Genomic DNA, 16,462 nt, shown 5'->3' with positions numbered 1-16,462 from the left:
TTGTGCCCGGTAGCTCTTCAAACAGGCACTCACGTTCTACACAGATGGCAGTGCATTTCAATTTCATAAGCAGCCCCTTATCACCATCTCTTTCTTTTGTGTACATTACCGTGGCAAGCAAAGCCCAAGGCTATTGGCAGAGCTGATTTTTTTTTTTTTTAACATGATTGCCACTGCTTTGGGATTAGGTAAACGGCGAGGAACCAGAAGCAGGACTTTCCAGCTTGAGAGCTTGTGCATTTGCCAAATGAGTGGTTTTGAAAATTGGCCTTCCTTTGCTGAAACATGTTTTTCTACACCCTAAGAAACTTCCGGCATGAAAGAGAAATGTTGTGTCAGGACACAGGAGGCAAATTGAACATTGTGCCTCCTATTTTTTCTTTATTTTTATTTTCTTTTGTGGAATGAAGACTGGCCAAATACTAACTACATTTATATTTCACCACTCTTTTTGGTGGCTCCACGATAGGGGTCCCAGGAGACAATCTGGAGATGGTTGACTGAGTGAACCAGAGCTGTGGACACTTTTTGCAGGAGTATCAACTCAGCCTAAGAGAAGGGTAGGGATGACAGGTTGACCAGAAGTCCAGGTGAGCAGGGGAGCCTTCTGGAGGTATTTGAGACAGAGGTGTCCAGTGAACTCAAGGCAGAACAGACTTTAACAAAGGCACAGGCGATTGTTGCTCAAATGCCGTCCTTATAATCTCGGGTTTCTTGGCAGAAGATACTGTCAACTAAGAGTCAGGTTGATATGTGGGAGCCAGAAAATAATAATCACAAAATCCCAGAGGTTTAAGTTGGGAGACACTCCTCCCCACCTTGCTGCCAGAGTCAAAAACTGATTGGAGTTGCAAGACTGGATGCAGAGAGAGGGCCGGTATGAGGGAGGTTGCTACAGAACGGGCATCCAGAGCCCACAAGTGGTAAAGGAGAGGGGGGCACACACTTCACCATCCTAAGGGTCTATGAAGTGGCCCAGAGCCCGTCCTCAGACCAGGATGCTTTGAACTAAAGTCTAGAGCTTCCTCCACGACACCAACTTGTCTTCTCTTTTGTTTTCATCCATGATAATAGAGACCAGAGATCTGAAATGTTTCATCTCTACAGCCTCTGAAATCGTTATCAACTTGTGTTCAGCCTGAGGGCTGGGGGTGTTAGGGGACGATAAGATCATGCTGTCTTGGCTCAGCGTCCAGATCCCAGAAGTTTGAATGAGTTATGGGATTTTATTTGGGAGCCAGGAGATTGCATATGGTTATTTATGAGTCATCCTACCGTGTGTGTTGCATGTCCATCAGCTGTTCTTGGCCCAGAGGAGCAGAATCAACATGTCGCTGTAGATGCAGATGGGGCCGTCCCTGGAAGTGGTGAGTCTGGCATGGGAGCAACATGAGGATGAACACAGTACAGCTAGGTATGGCCGCCCTGGGGAAGATCCACCTGGTTGCCTTGTCTGTGTTGGCACCTGCTATTTAACGAGACTTGAGAAGGGAAAACCTGGATCATTTTCTTACTATCTGATCATAGAGTCTTGTATGGAGACAATTTAGAGGGGAAAAAATGAAAATTCAGTTACTGAAATATCACCTAGTCTTAAAGGCAGAAGAGCACTGAGCTATTGGCTCACATGCCTGGGAAGGCCTATCAGCCTGGAGCTGCCCTCTCCTGCCTGTGGCCATGAGCCCAAGATGGCATCGCACTATGTGTACATGGACTTTTACACCTGCCCTGGTCCAGGTGCCCCATGGGGTCCATGACTCCAATATCCCCCATCTTCCCTTCAAGAGGTGGATCTTAATACCCTTCCCCTTGAGTGTGGGCTAGACTGGTTTCTAACACGTAGGATAAGGAGGAAGTGATGGTGTCTGACTTTGAGACTAGGTCATACAAGCCACAGCAGTTTCTTGAGTGCCCTTCTCTCCTCTCTGTCTCTCTCTGTCTCTGTCTCTGCCTCATCACTTGATTTGAGGGAATCTAGTTGCTTTGTGGAGAGGCTCACATGCCCAGGAACTGATGTCTCCAGACTCCAGACATGTGAGGAAGCATCTTGGAAGCTCACAGTCAAGCCTTCAGAGGGTAGTTAATCCAAGCTGATGGCTGGACTACAACCTTGTGGGATACCATGAGCCAGAAGCACCCTGCTAAGCTGAACCCTCATTCCTGACCCTCAAACACGGGGTGTTGTGCTAAGCTGCTGGATATTAGGGTTATTTGTCACGAGGCCATATATAACTGATTAAGCTTGGACCCATCCTTTCACACCACTTCTCTAGCCCTCTGGCAGGACTGCTTTTGCCTGGGTCATTAATGGGCCCAACCTGGCCCATGAATCCCTAAACCAGTATACAGGCCCCTGAACCAGAATCCAGTGTTCTCATTGGCATCTAAGGGATCACCTCAGAAAACTTGACTGGACCTTGCTATATTTGTTGCACTTCCTGGAAAGAGCTTCATCCCAGTTTTTGTTTAGGGGAAGTACAGGAACTGCATGGGGTTTTGTGAGAAGGTGAATGGCACTGAAGCTGAGTGCTGAGTTGCTGTTTCATTTGATGGCTGCACAATCTACAGCCCATTTGATCTTCCCATCTTCCTGCCATGCTTACTGTCAATCCCACAGTAAACCAGGTCTAGTCAATTCTGCCTTCATTTTGTTCCCACACGTTTCTCTCCATTTTAGCATCGGGACATCTTTAGTTTGTCTCAAGTCTCCCGACCAAGAAAGTTTTCATAGCATTTACCCACCATGTCTCTTCTCTTCTGTTCCTCATGTACAGAGCTGATACTCACCTCCTGAAAATAATACCACCGATCATGTCACTTTCATGTACAAATATCTTAAATTTATCCCAAATTGCCTACAGATAAGGTCTAATATTTTATCTGAACTGAAGATTTGCTCTCCACATACACTCCAAGCTTCTCCATCTGTCTTGCCCTTCCACATGAAATTCCTCATTTCTCCCATCTTGTCATGTCCAAATCTTCTCTTCAGACCAAATATACCTTGTTTTAAGATGCTAAATTTTGTGATAACTTGTTACATGGCTAGTAAGATAAATAAGACATGTGTACTTGTCTTCTGACACAGTTTCACTGTCCCTCTTTAAGTTTATATTAATGCAATTCCTGCATTATATATCACATATAATTATATATATAAAACACCAAATTGTTCTTGAGAAGTAATGAGCAACATAATTCTTTGTCATCATGACCATACAAATTTATTAAATCTCAGTTTTCCCATTTGCAAAATCACGTTTTTGGATTGCGATTACTGATATCCTTGGTCCTTTCTAATTCTCACATATTAATTCTTTGTGCTTCTATTAGTGCCAAGTGCAAAGAAAACCAATAAAATATGTCAAGTTTTTGAAATCTAATGAGTCAATTAGTGAGCGTTTATTGAGTGACTACTATGCACTCAGAATTTCACCAGGAGCAATGAATTTCAAAACTCCCGTATGTGTCATAGATCATTTTGTTAAAACAACTGATTTTTTAAATTCCCCCATATGTCTTTCATTTCTATAGCTATTTTCATACTGATAATATTTAAAGAAAGGATTTACAGAAAAAAGAAAGCATTCATCCAAACCCAGCACATCTGTGTTACTTGTTAGTTGTTAGTGGTCATTAAAGGATGGCTGGATATGGGAAATTTGAATAAGGTTATTAGGCAGAGCTGACTTAAGGACATGGGGCCTGTGAGTCTCAGTTTAATGATCTGCTCTTGCTGATCTTGAAACTGTTAGTACTTTCTGAAGAAGAGACGCTACATAATGTGGGCTCCACATACCATACAGCCCCTCCTGTCCTCGAGGGATTCTGATATACTCCTCCATCACTTTCCCGTTGACAGACAATTAGTACAGAGGTGGTTCTAAGTTGACTTCCCAGAAGCAGACCCTAAGGTAAGGGCTTGTGTGCAAGTGATTTATTAAGCAAGGTTTCCAAGGAGAAACAGGTAAAGGATTTGGGGAACCAGCACAGGAAAGGGGAAGAAGCCAAGACAGAGTGTGATTTCAGGGAAGCCCCCGAGGGTGGCTGCAGGTTGGGAGGTGTGGGAGATAAGCTGTGCTCACAGTTTCTGGACCTGAGTGAGGCTGTTGAGCTTCCAGCTTTCAACCCCACACTCTTTGGGGCAAGAGCTGGCAGTGGGGAGGACCTCCCAAGAATTTCCAGCTCTCTGCACACAAAATCAAGGAGACTCCAGTGGCTGAGGGCTGTCCTCAATGAACAGCTACAGGTGCAGACCTTTGGAGACAGAAGCACCTTGAAGCTGGGAAAGGCAAATTGAAACAGTAGAAGGAGCCCCAGGGGATCTGAGTGGAACACTGACAGCATTCACTATAATGAAAGCTCTGAAACCAATAAGCTATCCTTGCTACTCCTGAGAACACTTAACTAAGATCTCAAGTGTAACATTCCGCCAAAGCTTCAAAAGTGAGCAAACATCCTGTGTTCATTAACTTTATACTATTTGCCAGTCGCTGTGCTTTACACCGTGAAAAATACATGGAAAGACAAGGCATGGATCAAGTTGTATTCAAAGGTGAAAAGTTAAAATTGTGGTAGAGACATTCTTTTTTTTTTTTTTATGAGACATTTACTGTGAACCACACACCAGCTCTAAGCACTGAGATTACCAGGGTGGTGCCATTTGGTCCTTGCTCTCAGAAATTGATAGTGTTGGATGAGGGCATCTGATTGACATGTGAACAAGTCAGCATGATAAGATCTTTCAAGGCACACACGGGGCCCATTCTAATCAAAGAAGAGGATCCAAGTCTTCAGATGCATTTTGGTGTTAGACTAAACTTCTAAGAATAAATACAATGAAGAGGAGAAGGGAATTCTAGCCTAGGCAATGTATCAGCCAAAATATAAAGGCTTCTGTTCATTCTTCCACAAACCTTATTGAGTAAGATTCTGGGGAAAAAATGGTGAATAAAGGAGAAAAAATGTTTACCCTCATGGAACTTACATTCTAGTGATGGGAAGCAGACATGCGTGCAAAGAAACTTCAAAATATGAAATTCAGAAACAGAAATGTTTTCAAGGAGGGAGGCATGAAATAACACCATACATTCACATATCTGCAAGTAGCTTAATGTGGCTATGAAGCTGGAGAGATAGGATTGTGAGAGAGTACATTATGAATCATGGCAAGGAGCTTTATGAAGTTCTCCTGTGAGTGATGTGGAACTGACAGAGTTTTAAATACAAGAGTGAGGTGGCCATGTTTATATTTTAGAAACATTATTCTTGACCTTAATTGCTCTGGGCTTATTTTAATATGTGGTTGCCCAGTTAGTCTCATTGGCTTCTTGCATCTCCGTTATTTTAAGAGTCTCAGTCATCTAATTCAAGGGAGCTTAGCCAGAAGAATCTCTCTGTTAGTCATCTGAAACCGGGGAGATCGCTCCTCTCCCAGTGGAGATTTGGTGAAGTCTGAAGACAGTTTTGATTGTCAGGGTCTGGAGATTGTTACTGGTACCTAGTGGGTGGAGGCCAGGGATGCTGTTACACACATTCCACAGTGCCCAGGTCAGCCCAGACAACCAAGAATTACCTGATCCAAAATGTCAGTAGTGCCCAAGTTGAGAACACCTGTTATAGATTGATTAAAGAGGGATTAAAATAATTTTATCAAGACAAGAGAGTGTCTGGTGCCTGGAAAGGAGTCGAGGAGATTTGGGGCAATCTCTGAGGGAAATTCATGAGCATTGTTGGATGGCAACAGTTGTTAGTTACAGAATTGCTAAACCAAGGGTGCCAAAATTTGAGGTGTGTTTAAGCACTTTATTACTAAAAACAAAATACTAGGTTTGCAGATTAAATACTCTCTTTTATAATATTCTCATTGATTTGGATTCAGCTATGTTGTTCTTTAGTGGGAAGGAAGGAGTGGAGTTAACTTTAATGGGACAGTCATTGGGCATCAGAGTGTAGCAACCATGTGGTATCATTTATTCTGTGACAACCATTGTTTTATGACATTAAATCACAGTCTGATTTCCCATCCCAATTAGAAAGGTGTTTCTTCTCTATTATTCAAAATCAAATTTAACCAACAAATATTGAGTAATTACATGCACGAACTCTGGGATTATAAGTATGAATAAAACATTGAAATTCGAATCTATAAGGGAGACAGACATCTCTAAATCCCTGAGTAACTGAGATAAGAGCTATTATAGATGTATGAAGGATATGGTAATTGGAGTGCTTTATGGGAGAGAGATTGCATGGAGATGAGAAGATTTTATGGAAGAAGGGAGAACAGAGTTGAAATATGAAACATATTTAGACTTCAAACAGGGTAGAAGCGGGGAAGAAAATATTCTAGGTGAAGGAAACACCCTAATCAGAGGCTTGAGGATGAAGGAATATAATCTTAATGCAGACTGAATTATCTGAGTTATCTAGGAGATAAACCTGGAAGAATCCACACGTGTCAGAATATGCATAGGCGTCCGGCTCTTTCTTTAGTTTTAAAATTTATTCCTGTTAAATATCACAACTTTGTTAATGCTGTCATCATGGTATTCTATAGCTTTCCACGTTCTTTGTAACTTGCAAAACATTTGAGTTTCATTAGCTCATTGAACTTTACCACAAATGAATCAAATTTAGTGAAAGGTTACCATTTCTTCCAGTGGCAGCAAGAGTGGAGTACAAACTCAGAAACACAGAAGGGACTCACAAGACATTAATCATCATGTTTCTTGGCACTAGTGCTTATCACACCAAGAAGTATTGGCAAAAGCCCAGGAGACAATGAATATGCAACATTTAACTTCTTTCGTTCAAATTACATGTAATCCTTTAGATGTGTCATCTGACACTCAGTATAGCAGACATCCCAGAAATCATGACTCTCTCTCTCTTTCTCTCTCTCTCTCTTTCTCTCTCTCTGCAGTCCCCAAATTTGAAGTCAAGTGGATCTGTTTACAGTTCTGTAAAAGTGTTCATATCTGATATCCTGGATATATTCAAAAATTCCAAAATAGTTTTTTATTTAAACAGTGCAGCTCTTTTCCTGTCCTGGATAATTTTCTTGCTGTTTTATGACTTTGGCTTTCTTATTTGTGTTTTCTGGATTTGGTTGAAATTTGATGTTAATTGTTTTAAATGAATAATCTTAATGGGATATAGAATTTCTCTTCATTAATTACTAAACTACTAACTTTGTATTTGGATAATCATTGATACTAACAGCAATTAGAAGTTGAAAAGGCTAAATAAATCCTTTGAGAAGTCCACACCTGAGCCACAGTAATTCAAATTCAGGGGATCTCCATGATTATATTTTGAAATAAACATAGAATATGTTACTTTTTGGTCATGACATGTCATAAAAAACCAATGAGAACATCACAGGGGGAGAAAATAACAAGAAACATTTAGTATAAAAATAAACCAGGAGGGCAAAAGATGTTTCATATTTCAAAACTTTCTTATTAAAGGAACTCTTTGTCTAAAAATAATATTTGTGAAGTGTTTTAGAGTTTAAAAAGGACATTCATTTCCTTTTATCATGTGGTTCTTTCAGTGTCCTCTGAGCCATCATCAGTCTTATTTTTCTGCTGGAGAAACTTGGGATCATAGAAGTTAAATAATTTATTTTGTTGAATTACATTTTTCCTTAACATCTTTGAAACAAGGATTCATCCTGCAATTAATGCATTAGCAATCATTTCTTAGTGTACTGGCAGTATTTTCTTTCATATCAGTGCTACATATATCAATACATCTTATAATTAATGACATCTTCAAGTCAATAAAATATGGTGAATTCTCAAGTTCATGTGGCTTTAAAATCAACTCTGACTCCAAATTATATACTCTTTCTATGAAACGGTTATCTCACTCATGGTCATCTGTGAAAAATAAATCAACCAACAGAAAAAGGTTTGAACATTGTAGATTTTAAGCTGCAATTATAATGCCTATATTCAAAATATACAAATATTATGTGCTTCACTTGTTTTTTAATAATAAAATATATTGATGCATTCCTATCAATTTTCTTTATCTATATATTTTTAATTCAGTTTAATTACATAAACACTTACCAAGAGCATATTTTGTGCAGAACACATTGCTCTTCATTACAGGGTCTATGTAGCTGCTTAAAATTCAAATTATGCCCTGATAGGTCATAATTTTTCCTACTATGTATGAGATTTGTGTTCAGAACTGTTGCACACTTTACCTCATTTAATCTTCTTTTTGTAGATGAGTAGACTGAGGCTTATAAAATTATGCTTCTCCCATGATATCAGAAGTAAAAATTGTTGAACTGAACTTAAAACCAAATCGTCTAGCTCTCCAAACCTATTTTCTTCCATTATTTCATGTAAATAGGTAGCTCTTATATAAGGTATGAAAAGAGATGATGCACAATTACTTTGGTGTTTTGTAAGGAGTGAGTTTTGTATTCTATTGAGAAAGCTAGTATAAATAATCTCTCCTCTAATCAAACAGGCATTCCTTTATTTTGTGAGAATGCAAGCCTCCTGCTGGGGATGTTTCTCATGAGGTCTTCTCATCTCACAAATGGAGTTTGAAATCAATAAAATGTTCAGAGTGTTGATAAAGGCGAAGAGAGAAGATCCAGCAATTTTATTTGTTAATAATAACACTAGATAACTAGAAACTTTAAATTTGCTTGTGTGTTCTCTTCATTTCATAAAAATACTTCTATCCAAAGAGAAGGAAAAAAGAGATATTTCTTCAGCTCTAACCTGAGCTGGGCACCATATATTTTGCATCACCTTTAATTCCCACGATGACACTGCTAGTTATTATAACCCTTATTTTGTAAGTGTAAATATCCACAGATATGTTGCAATGTTAAATATCTTGCCCAGCGTCACATAACTGTGTTTCATTCCAGAACACATGACCTTTTGCCTACATCATATTGACAGGAAGGATTATTTCTGGGGTTGGGGAGCCCACTGTATACATATATTGACCAATAAATGAACAATTGGAGTCTAAAGACTGCCATCCTACTGCCTGGGTTACTGACACAGTTACACCATTGGAGCCTCTGTCTGAGTTCTGATAGAGTGGAACTAAATGGATTTGTATTAATACCAATCATACATTTAATTGATCATTCTTAATCTTAGAACCTGTTTACCACTCTCATTTGGCTTCATAATACTCCATTGTTAATTACCATGGTTGTTGCAATTGGTCTTACATCATATAATACTGTTTTTCAGATGAGAGAGAGGAAACATGTAGAATCGACATGAACTATTCAAGGTTACACGGATATTAAGGGATACATTGAACATGTTTAGATCTCAAATTTTGAGCTCTTTCTCAACATCACTTTGAATGTCAAAATTTGAAATGTATTTTTGGGGGGCCCAGGCACGGACAGGTGATGGACTTACTTCCTTGGTATATGTAAAAGGTTGAAGATAATTCAGTCAGAAATGTTGGCATTTTGAAAGCAAAAGAGTGACGGCTACATCTATGTTTTCTATACAGAGTGTACAAGCCAAGACCTGGGGGGTGATGTTGGAGAAAGAGTTAGTGTAAGTGAAACGGATGTTGGTAAAATTCTCAAAGATGGAGATGCTGTTGTCGGAGAGAAGGAGACTGTCTTGACATCACAAAGCTAGTCCTTCACAGAAGGAGTGAGGTACAGTGGTTGGCCATCTCTGTGCCCTTGGCCTCCCTGTAAACAAAGGAGGGACTGTGGGTCATTAAGAACTTAAGCACTAACCATTCTTGAGTCATGGCACCCCCATTTAATAGCTCTGTGACCTCAGATAGTTAACCTCTCTTCTCTGTGCTTCAGTTTCCTCTCTCAGTAAGTCATGGAGATCATACTTTCACCTGTCTCAGATTTGTCATGAGAACATATAAAGTACTTGGAACCATCCCAGACACAGACTCAAGCAGGAAGTGTTATGGACTATTATTCCACCTGCCATAGCCTCGAAGTTCCTATCTGTAGAATGGGAATCGATGTGACATTTTGACAAGGCCTTAGTAAGAATCACCTGAGAAATAATGTGTAAGATATCACAGGCCCTTGATAACGTCTCTTGCCTGTAAGATCTCTACAGATTTATACAAGTGATAAAAAAGAGAAAAGAGCCAGTGGGAGAATCCTCTCAATGAACAAGTACCAGATGCCTTTCACACATCAGGAACTGTTTTGTACAAGAGACATTAAGACAAATAAGACACGGATTGTGTTCCTCAGGGGCTTACAAGAGAGTAAGGAATGCAGATGTACAAAGAAACACTTCTCAAATGGTGGCATTATTTTTCTGGAGGCCTGAAGAGAAGAGAGGACATGTACTGGAAACCTGCGGGCTTCCATTTGCATGATGGACTCTTTTTAACACAAGGGGGGATTAGCATCCACTTACTGAGTTTTACACCAGGGTGATATGATGGAGAGGGGGCATTGCACTGGAGACAGGGTGGCCTCGCCTTACCTTTGGCTTCTGTGTAACTCGGGGATGTTGCTCATTTCTTTACATTTCAAACTACTCATCTATCTATGGCTGAGTGCTCACTGGCTGCAACCACCTCCAGCGCTGCAGGCATTCAGAAAACAGAGGGAGGGCTTTGGGGAGTTGGCTATTTTGCTGGCGAGAACAGACTTACACACGAGAACCCATTCATGGACAGGATCAAGCAACACATCATCTGCTATTGGACAGCATGGGTCAGTGTCACTTTCCGGAGGAGGATAGAGTCAGGAGTCCAAGTCTGTAACAGAATTATTCCAGGTTTCCAGGAAGGTGGTTCTAAGGAATTCTGCACTAGGGACTAACCTGAACCTTGAGCTTCTGATTCAAAGATTAAAAATAATCTCCCCTCCTCTCAACAATTAATAGATTTGATCTATCCCACCAGCCAGGGTTTTGACACTTCTTAAAGTAAATTCGAATTATAGGAGTAGGAATTTTTAAATATGAATTTTTAAATTCTCTTAGTAGCCTGAGCATTCTTTAAAGACAGAGTCGGTTCTGATTATATCTGTTGCTCCAGCACATAGTAAGTTAATGCAAACTCATGGCATGTGCTTCTTAATGGTTGTAACAAATGTATGAAATACAGCAGAAATGGAGTGATCCGTGAGGGCAAGGCAAGCTCCGGAATGTCCCTCAGCAGGAGTTCTAATTGACAGGTATAAAATCTGATGGCCAAAGCCATGAATAAATGACTCTGGGTTTCAGCCAAGTGACCCATACCCAACTAGGTGAACAGGGTGATGCCCATGCCAGGGACCCCAGGAGGGAGGTGAGCTCCCAGCCTCGCCTTCCTCCACCCGCCCTGTTTACAGGTTTTCCTCTGGATTTAGCTCCACTCTGCTTGACCCTGGAAATGAAGATGCCTTCTCTGTCATCATTGTGGGTCATCTGTATCCCTCTAAGTGAGTCGGAGAGGGGGAAGCAGACACTAGCAGGAAGCAGGTGGCAGAAAGGAGAAGCAGGGCTACGGGCGGGAAGTGAGAATGGATCCTACGCCCTGGATTCCTCCCCATCCCTCCAGGACCACTCCCTCTCCACTTCTCCTCCTCTGCCGGCAAGACTCCTGTACCCTCTGGACTCCAGGAGGGCTTCCCTCGCTGGAGCGTGAAGGAAGAGAAGGGGGTCTTGGCTCTATCCTTGCAGGGTCGCCATTCCCAAGTGAAGGTAGCCATAGATGCTTTCTTTTCTCCTTGCTGCATGTAACCCCATCATCTTTGTCTCCTGGCAGCTCTGGTACCTCTTCCTTCCCCTCACCCTGGTCCTTAGAGGAGGGGCTGAGTAATAGCTCAGCTGATAGCAGCCTCCAAAGTCCTATACCCCACCCAAAGACCTGTCATCGGTGCTTTTGTTAATAAAACTTCCTAAATTCTCCTATTTGTGGTATGTTTCCCTTTGGACCCCTAACTGATATGGATCCACAGATCAGAACTTAATTTCCCAGCACTACTTCCTCCTCCCCTTCTTCTCTATAAGCTCCAAGGTATTTTCTTTACGCTGTGACCTTAACAAGATATTTAGTCTGCATAAAGCTTCAGTTTCCTCTTCTCCAAAGTTCAATTAATAACTTGGTCTGTTCTAGGCATCAGACGAGATAATGCATGGAAGATGCAGTTATGGGGCCTGGAAAATAGTAGATATTGTATATATTTCAGCTTGAAGAAGGTGCAATCTTAAAGCACCTCATTCTTGCACTCTAGTAGTAAATGAAAATACCCATCCTTTTGTGCCCTGAGTGGGGTTTTGTAGCAAAACAGTAAAAGTCGAAGATCAGGGGAAGTTGGTTTTCTAAAAAAAAATTTTAAAACAAACCACTTAAGAATCACTCCATGTGAGTAATACGAGACTCTCAAACATCACTCCCCCCTCCCCTTCTAACCCCACAGATCCTGGAAACAACAGATGAATAGTTCTGTTTGAAGTTTCCTCTCAACTGAACCATTCAGGGAGGTTTTATGGAGATCATATAGCTGTAGAAAGAACTTGATCAAATATGACAACAGGCCCACAGATAACATCATTGTCAGTTTACTGAATTGAGCTATCTGAAAAATATGGGATTTAATTAGAATATTTTCTGTTCTCTATATAAATGTGAGTAGAGAAGGGTGCATGTGAGCCGACCCAGAACAAAGAGGCCATGCTCTGAGCAGAGCCGCCTGCCTCTCAGCCTTCTGAAGGCCAAGTAATTAGAAATTGTTAGGACGGTCACAGCTGAGGCAGAGAAGAAAAAGGCAGGAGAGTCTCAAAGATGTGAATTATTTTCTTACCTGAAAAGAACACAGAAATCCCACCTGTGTTTCTCTGAAAGGCAGGACTGTGCTGTAAGATTACCCCAAAACTATTCAGAATGAAGTGAAAGACAATTGTGGTTTTGAAAACATGAGGCCTAGTAGGCATCTGCGTGAGCAATGAAGTATAGAGGACGTTCGTTTGGAAAGAACACTATTTATAGGAAAGTCCTCTTCTCCTTTCTGCCTTCGGTCTTTGTGACTGGAGGGCAGAGGCTGGACTTGATGCACATTTCTAGTACTTAGCCCACAGCCAGTGATGTAGCAGGGGGCCTGTCGATTTTAACGAAAAATGAGTGAAAACTCTTCTCATTTGTTTTTTTAAATTTATTCTGAACTAGAGTCAGAATGGTTAATTTTCTTTATTTCTCCAAAAGTTTACTGCCGGGGTTGGTCCGTGGGGTAGGACCTGAATATTTTGATGTAATACTGAAATTAGGCTCTTAGAGCCTTCAATCAATAGCTATTCCACTTTTTTTTTCTGGCGGATTTAAAATCCTTGTTCTTGCTAAGGAGATAAAATAATAGTATCTTGTGGTGGGTGGCAACAGGGAGTGTGAAAGCATTCAAAAGTGTGACTTTTTATGTGTAAACTTCCCCAGGACCCAAGGAGACACCATCATCTTCTCATGCTTTGTCCCTTCATCTGCTTTTCGGATCTGTCTGGGACAAACTCTTAGGACACCAGTAGTTCTCATCCCCTTTCCATTCATAGCAGCATCTGCCATGGAGGTGTGGGGTTTTCCTAGATGAGCATCTTTTTCCTAGATAAGCACATTTTGATGGCATAAACTGGCATTAGACCCGAGAAAGGCCATTCTATTCATTAATTAGCAAGAGGGCCTTTGGGTTTTAATTACAGGTCTGGTTTTCTTTATATTCCACACTATTTGGTAGGTATTTGGTCTTTCCCTTCTTGTTAAGCTAAGGGCTTTCTACCTCTCACATTCACCTAGCTGATCATCAGACACTTCTTCTTCTAAACAAATCAAAAAGCCATTATTCCTGAAAAGGTTCTTGAAAGCAAGGCACTGGCATCCCTGTGGCAGGTATGCAAGTTACAGCGTCCTACCTGAGGGGGGAGAAGCAAATGGTTTGTGCAGGAGTGTCATGCTTTTTCATGCCCATCATCCTGCTTTTCTGACAGTTTTTGCTTCTACTTTGCAGTTGCTTTTCCAGACCTTGATGGGAAGAAGCCACCATGAGAGGAACGTGAAGCTGGGCACCAAGAGGCTGAAGAGCTGGAACCTTCTGTGCTGTTGGCGGCTATTGCTCCCAGTGTGTGGTTTAATGTACTCATGACAAAGGTGATTGTTCCACGGTTATCTGTAAACAATCCCTTTCTCTTACATGAAAAAATCCCAAGAACGGATTCCATTTCTTAAAGCATCAGTTAGATTTTTTGCAAAGGAAAGGGGTGTGGATGCTCTGAGCGAGTGAGGGTTGCAGGGGGCAGTGTGTTAGGTGTTCCATGGCACATGGTGAGAGTCACAGCCGACTGCGGCCAGTGTGTCCACCCGGTGGGGAAACTGGGGACCACTGTGGGACACATACTTAACTAAGGTTGTGTAGCTGTTATTTGTGAAAGGGTGTTTTTTTTTTTTTTTTCAGTAGCTGCACTTTTCCACACTGGTACTAGAAACCACAAAACTAGATATTGAAAAGAGCAAACAAATAACTGAAGCTAATAAAACCCTTTCCAAAATAATTAAAGACATAGATGACATTCACCAGAGCTGCTGTCCTTAGTTACTTATGTCTCTGAGTACAAACATCTCCACGTGGTCAGGCTTCCTCTTTTTCAAGACTCCTCAGTGATGCCAGGTGAGGCAGTGTACTTCTCAGGTCTAAACGTGTGGACACCAGTGGACCTGCCGCTCAGAGCTTCCACCAGGCAGGCATTCTTTGCTTCCACATCTAAGGTTGCAAACATCACACAGCAGAAGGTGGTCACCCACACTTCCATGAGTCAAGCCACATTGGAGAAAGGGAAGAGAAATGAGGATTTCAGAAGATTTCATGTGCAAAGGGGAGAGATTCTACTGCCTTGTGAAGAGGAGTGTCTTTCAGTGAAGTGGCTGGGGGTACACGGCTGAAGTCCCAGCTCCGTCGAGAAGCTTCTTGGGACTGTGGATATACTGTGTACTGTATCCAGCTCATGCTTTCTTTTATGTGAAATAAATAATGTTCTGAAACTCTCCAGAAGCATTTGGAAAAGCTTTCAAATCTACAGAAATGTTGCAAGAATAAAAAATGAATATAAAGAGCACCTACATACTCTTTACCTAGATTTATTTATTTTGAATACCACATTTGTGCTCTCTCTCTCTCTCTCTCTATATATATATATATACACATATATATACATACGTATATACACACACATATAAACATCTACACACATATGATTGTTTTCTGAGATTGTTTTCTTTGGTGTGTATTTCATACATATGTATGGTACAGTTATAAGCTGTAGTAAAATTAATATTGATATAACACTTTCATCTAACCTATCATTTTATTGCAGTTTTTGTCAACTGACCTAATTTTATATATATATATATATTTTTTTTTTTGACAGTACAGCATCCAGTCTAGAATCTCATATTACGTTTGCTTATTTTGTCTCTTTAATCTCTTTTAGTCTGGATCATTTTACAGTCTTTCCTTGTCTTTTATGACATGGACATTTTGGAGAATAGAGCACCTTTCCATTTTAGTGCTGCATTTCTGAGTTGGGTTTTGCCTGGTGTTGCTCCATGACTACATCCGGCTTATCTTCTGGCCACAACACAATATAGGTGATGCTGAGTCCTCCTCAGCGTACTCAGTCTGGAAGCCCACCATATCCACATCCGTGATCTCCAGGTCAAGGGATTTTCCAATTTCTCTGGCAGTGTAGTTTAGAATTTTATTTTGCAGCCAATAAACCATGCAAATAAATACTGCTCTGTTCTTCATCAGAATGTCCCCCTTGATTTAGAATCAATTGATAATTGTTTTCATGAATCAGTATTTACTGTGATGTTTGAGAAATGATGGATTTTCCAACTACTGCATTCTTTTCACACTTACTAGCTGACATTGAAAGTTCTACCAGAAGCAGTTGCCTGCTCTCAGCCCCCAGTTTCTTATGTATTATTGGTATGAACTCTAGACTCATGACTATTAGTGTTTAATTATTTTGATGCCCCCAAGCTGGCTCCAGCTTCTCTTTGACATCTTGCCTTTGTTTTGAGCACTTCACTACTTTCTGGTATAAAACGATATTCCAGACTCAGAATGTACCTATTCTACACTTACCCTGTAATCACCATGACATGAAAATTTTTTTGAAAGCATCAGCTCCATTGTTTTTCCTGGAACTCTGTTAGCAAAACAGTCTGCATTATGTGAGACTGAAGCTCTTTAGATATAAGACCATGTTTGTAGGGTTTGGCTCATTTCTAGCTTTAGGAAAATTCAATTATATAACGTTTTGATGACTATGTTTTTTTAAAAATCCATTAAGAACAGGATAAAGTGCTTTAAATTTCCAATGTTCCTATCTGTGACATTGAATAAATTATAAGGAAATAACAAAAAAAGACTCTATTCCCAAGATTTGAATTCTACAATACTTAAAAATTAGATACAATTACTTAAAGTTAAATT

At 40.5% G+C, this 16,462-nt stretch overlaps 1 long non-coding RNA gene across 1 annotated transcript in view; it reads left to right on the top strand.

Moving 5' to 3' along the window:
* Positions 1–15,070, top strand: part of LOC132435534 (uncharacterized) — a 78,802-nt gene extending 63,732 nt beyond the window's left edge. The window contains exons 3-4 of the long non-coding RNA XR_009521571.1: positions 1,299–1,414; positions 13,976–15,070. This is a non-coding gene — a long non-coding RNA (uncharacterized lncRNA). The remainder of the gene's footprint in view (positions 1–1,298; positions 1,415–13,975) is intronic.
* Positions 15,071–16,462: the final 1,392 nt, after the last annotated feature.

This window comes from Delphinus delphis, chromosome 12 (genome assembly GCF_949987515.2).
Source record: "Delphinus delphis chromosome 12, mDelDel1.2, whole genome shotgun sequence".
Taxonomy (NCBI): Eukaryota; Metazoa; Chordata; class Mammalia; order Artiodactyla; family Delphinidae; genus Delphinus; species Delphinus delphis.
The sequence above is the reverse complement of the archived record's forward strand: the minus strand, read 5'-3'. Positions and strand labels throughout refer to the sequence as shown.